Source organism: Momordica charantia (assembly GCF_013281855.1).
Source record: "Momordica charantia cultivar OHB3-1 chromosome 2 unlocalized genomic scaffold, Mcharantia_2.0 BLBB01000002.1, whole genome shotgun sequence".
Taxonomy (NCBI): domain Eukaryota; kingdom Viridiplantae; phylum Streptophyta; class Magnoliopsida; order Cucurbitales; family Cucurbitaceae; genus Momordica; species Momordica charantia.
In genome coordinates this window covers 18,254,758-18,260,102 of record NW_028275160.1, presented here as the reverse complement: position 1 = coordinate 18,260,102, position 5,345 = coordinate 18,254,758, and the positions used below count along the sequence as shown (strand labels likewise).

Below are 5,345 nucleotides of genomic sequence, written 5' to 3'. Positions count from 1 at the left end.
GCTCGCATTAGTTTTCTCATTTTTTCCCATGTTCTTATAGGATTCTTACCAAACCTTTGCCGATTGGTCCAATTGCTCCCACCAAGCAGAAGCCCCACCTTTAAGCTTTAAAGCAACGAGATTTACTTTCTTGTAATCAGGGGTGTTCATATAACCGAATAAACTTTCGACGTTCTTAACTCATTCAAGAAAGTCCTCAATATCGAGTTTATCATCAAAAGTAGGTAAATATACCTTCATTTGGACTAGTAGAAAGTTGGCCTTCAATGACAGTTAAATTTTGTCATTAACATAATTCATGACAATTATCTAATTGTCATCTATTAAGGCATCTCATGAATAGATTTTCCATCACAATTAATAAATGCAAGTGTCACTAAAACAATCAAATATTTTTTTCATCCTATCAATAAATACCTAAAGATGACAGTTTATAAATTATCATGAACTAGTATTTAACGACAGTTAAAGATTGACATGAATTTTTTTAACGATTATTTATAACTGTCATGAAAACTTTTGTAATGATAGTTTTAATAGTCATTATTGCCAGTTTTAACTATCACAAAAAATTTGTATTATGACAACTTTAAAATATCATGCAACATTAAATAATGACATTCGATATATATCACGTAAAGGTTTACAACGACAATTTAAAACTATCATGATGTACTTAATAATGTCAAACATTTAATTGTTAAGAAACGGTTTTGAATGTTTTTTTTTGTCACGAAACCTATGTTGTTAACATTTATAAATGTAACTTTTCATATATACTTGTTTTGAAATATTTTTAAAAATCGCTTTCCATAGTTGTACCTGTACCTGTCAATTGTGACGTATTTTACATACAAAAATATATATATCCATTAGTACACCAACTCACCTACAAATATAAAGTGTATACATATAGTAAATTATATATACATCAATGAAGGCTTTTCATGTCCAACTCCGTACATAACCAAGTAACTGTTAATCCAACAAAAAATGGCCCAACAGTCATCTTTAAATATTCCAAGTAGCTACCCGCCATGGTTCTCCAGGCTCTTCTTGGAAGACCTAAGCAATGAACAAAAATCTCAAATATTTCACAATAGTATATGTAAAAGGTCAAACTACAACAAATGTAGCTAACATATTATTATTATATGTTGTTAGAGTTCATACCGTGTAAACGTGAAAGGTCAAACTATAAAATGTAGCTAACATATTACAGAAACTCTCGGCCCTGCTTCCTTCAACCCTCGCTCCCACATGCTGAACAACATATTCAAAAGAAACAATTAAGAAAACAAGAATCTAACTTCGACAAATATACACAAAAGTGGAGAACCTAAACTTTCAAATCTCTTACACTGAGTTTACTTCCTTTTTCTACTCATTGTAAAGGTTAACATAGTAGAAAAGAAAATTATATTTCAAACCTTTGAGTAAACTTCATGAAAAAACAACACATTTTAAGGTAATTTCAATACTATCAACAAACACATTTTCGAAAATCACAAGCTTGTCTACAATTGATAAGAATGTGACACTTATCTATAAGAAACTACACATAGACACAAATTTTTGGATATCATAGATACAAATTTTTTGTTCAATCCGTAAAGAATCTACATCCATTTTAGGTCATCCACTATGTAATCAGTTTTCACAATTACAAAATATAAACAGAGGACCAGCAAACTTTATTTTTGGAATCAACACGCTTTCATAGCCTTTATGTAGTGCCAGAGAGCTAACAATCACAATACACACCTAAGAACTTTTTCTTCCCTTCAAATCACTCACACAAAACCCTTCTTTCACAAAAACGAAGACGCGAAAAGACAATATCAAACGGTTTTTGAAATTCTCAAAATACTAAAGACTTTACCCAAATAAAACTGATCTAAACCTTAATTGGCTATCTTTGCTGCAGGATAGCCAGAAAATTATCCAACTAGACTTTCAACTATATGCATGACACAAATATAACCAATAAGTCTTAATTGACTATCTTTGCTGTATGATAGCCACACAATTATCCAACTAAACTTTAAACCACACAATTATCCAACGAGATATTATACTATATGCATGACACATATAAACACTAAGTCTTAATTGGCTATTTGCACAATCTTGCATAAGCAAGTCAAGCCTAAAATCAAGGCACAATATTCACAAAAGAGACCACAGAAGCAGCAAGAACGGGAGAGAATGACAACCAGAAACAAGATATGAACACACAAATCTAAACAACATAGCTTTAACAAACACAAACGGAAACGAAAATTGGCTATCTTTGTTGCAGGATAGCCAACAAATTATCTAACTAGACTTTATACTAGATGTATGACATATATAAAAACTAAGTCTTAATTGGCCATCTTTGCTGCAGGATAGCCACACAATTATCCAACAAGATTTTAAATTATATGCATGACACAAATATAAACACTAAGTCTTAATTGGCTATCTTGTTGTAGGATAGCCACACAATTATCCATCTAAACTTTAAACCATACAATTATCCAACTAGACTTTATACTATATGCATGACAAATCAAAATGTTAAGACTTGAGAATTCATACTTCAACAATTTGTAAACAAATCAAAATTTTCACCAACCTAGCATCGAAGTTAATTGACTCTAATATAGTTGGAAGACTAATTCCATAAAACTTCGAGGTGAGGTGGCTATCTCATTTTACCTCAGGGGCTAGTGCGACTTTTTTATATTCTTCACCTTTGTAGTTCTATTCACCTACATAAAAGTATTCCAGAGTAAGTCTACGCATTATTTGAGCATGAAATTAACATATTTCATCTAACAATTAGTTCTAAACCTTACTTCCATGCCTCTAGGAACACCAAGCCAGCTTAAGGGGAAGTTATAATAATCCAGTCAAATACATAATCTGTAAAAGAACAGAAGAACATTGTAAAGGCTTGTGTCCATTAATTAGTCTTCCAATTATCTGTGCTACATTGAAAATTACTAAATAATATTACATTAAAGTGGATTGTATTACAATAAATATTTCCTTGTGAAGTTGGTTTCTAAAGTTTTTTGTAATTATCAATTAGGTGTTATTTTTTTGGATTGGAGCCCCTTTCTGTAGGGTCCTCTTATTTGGGCTGTCTTTTTGTATGTCCTTGTATATTTTTTCATTTCTCTCAACGAAAACTCGGCTTCTTATATAAAAATAAAAATAATAATAATAATAATACTCTCGAATAAATGCCAGCAGTGTGAACTTGTAACCCAAATTGGGGCATTTAAAATTATCTGTTCAACATTGAAAATTACTAAATAATATTACTGTCAAATAAATGCCAGCAGAATAGCCCTGCATCATTATGTGGGTGCGTGTGTGTCTGAGAGAATCATTTCACCAAAAACAGTGAGATTTTTTAGGAGGAAAAGGAGAGAGAACCAATCTTGAAGGACTTACCACCAAGTACAGAATGTAGCTTATTCAAGTCAGGACCTTGCCTGTGTTGGATGAGGGGAAGCTCCAAACAGTCTATCCCATGTTTTGCCTATGATCCACATCAGGAATATCAAAATGGTCCAGTTTACATTTGATTCACACATCAAAAATTGGATTGTAGCGCACACATCCAAGCAAAAAAATCAAGGCCACTTTATGCTATCTCGTTATTTTATCTTCACAAGAGGTCAACTATAGCATAGGCTGTTAAAATGAAGGAAAAAATATAAAAAGTAAAGGGAAAATGAGGTGAGAAGCAATGATATGCAGGGTGTAACATCCGTAACTCTAAGCTATGTATTAATATGTCTGTCTAAAACTTTATCCATTAGTGGATGATAATGGACAAGAGTGCCAGATAAACCATGTTCTACTTCATCTATTGTTAAAGCCATAGATTAAACTTGGTCATTCCACGACACAAGAAAAACTAGAATAGTTGAAATTGTTAGTTTAATTATAGTTGTGAAGTGCAGGCAGATAAAAGAATAAATACATAATAATTAGAACATGGGTTGGACGTGCATAACATAGGTATTAGAGGTTTGGGTTGCAAACTTATAGATATGGACAAATTTTGTAAATGAGATGGGAAAGTTATTATTATAGGGGACATTTGACAAACTTTTCACTTTTCAGTTCTAGAATGATCAACCAATAACATGATCTGAAGCAAAGTTTCAAATGGGAAATAAGGCGTAATTACCATTAACATGAAAGATGAAAGCAAAATCCCTACAAAGAGAACCAAATTTCTTAGTAGACCAACAAAATCTTCGAGAAGATACATTGTGAAAATCTGATCAATTAAGCATATTAGATGAGAAACCAACCATGGAGAGGATTAGGCAGAGAACAATGACAACTTTTTCCCTAATTATCATGAAACAAATTAATGAACCTACTACATGAAGAGAACTGTTGTTGGTTGTCACCTTTATTATGTTCGGGTGCAAGGCGTTGGGTTCCAATCGGCTGCCACGGATCTGAATCGACGTAGCTGTTGGGGGAGCGCTGAATTTGATGGCAGAAACACGAAGCCACCGCCGGAAGGTTACAGGACCGCCGACACCACCACGAACCGCCGCGAAACACACCAGGACCGTCGAAAATCGCGTGGGTCACTCGTTGCTAAGGACGCGCTGCCGTGCCCCTCGTCACTGCTGCTGCAGATCGACGTTGATGCGGTCTACTACTGCCCAAGGTTGGGAATGTGCCGCCGGTACGGGTGCTACTGTCGTGGGAGAAACCAAGACGTGCCGCCGCTGGAACAAGCCATGGAATGCTGGAAAACGCAGCTCGTTCTCGCTGCGCCGCCATGGACTGCTTCAAACCGACGCCAAAGGAAGAAAGGTTGCCGCTATCTGAGGCGTCGCCGGAGGGAGGGCGTCTGCGACGGGGAAGTTGGGGCGGCGGGTGGCTGATAAACAAAGGAAGGGTGGGGTGGTCGGCTAAGAGGTAGGGGGAATGGAAGAAGATGGTGATTTTTTTTAGGGTTGTTTTATTTCTTTTTTTTTATCTTTTATTTTATTAACGTTTAAAGCTTTATAAAAAAAAACAAAAAAAAAAAAGATGATTTTACCTAAATCCTTTTCCAATAAGAACCCACTTTAAAAATGATTTCAACAATTTATTAGAGATAACTTAATTTTAAAACCCAAAAACTAAATAAAAAAGAAAATTAAATTTCCAAAACATTGAATTAAGTCTTAATTAAAAACCTCTTTGTAAAAATCGAAAACTTAATTTATCTTAATCCTATGAAATTAAATTTTAATTTTAATATACCCAAAATTAAAACTCCGAAAGAAGAAAAATCAACAATTAAGGAGAAATCCAAATGACCTTTCAATTTCATC

At 34.0% G+C, this 5,345-nt stretch overlaps 1 long non-coding RNA gene across 1 annotated transcript; it reads right to left on the bottom strand.

Annotated features, from left to right (window-relative positions):
* Window positions 1-894: 894 nt before the first annotated feature.
* Window positions 895-4,993, bottom strand: LOC148212955 (uncharacterized). The gene is made up of 6 exons (XR_015789211.1): window positions 4,422-4,993; window positions 3,448-3,535; window positions 2,844-2,910; window positions 2,704-2,756; window positions 1,174-1,263; window positions 895-1,065 (listed from the first exon to the last, which is right to left on the bottom strand). It is a non-coding gene; the product is annotated as an uncharacterized LOC148212955 (long non-coding RNA).
* Between the last annotated feature and the right edge of the window lie 352 nt (window positions 4,994-5,345).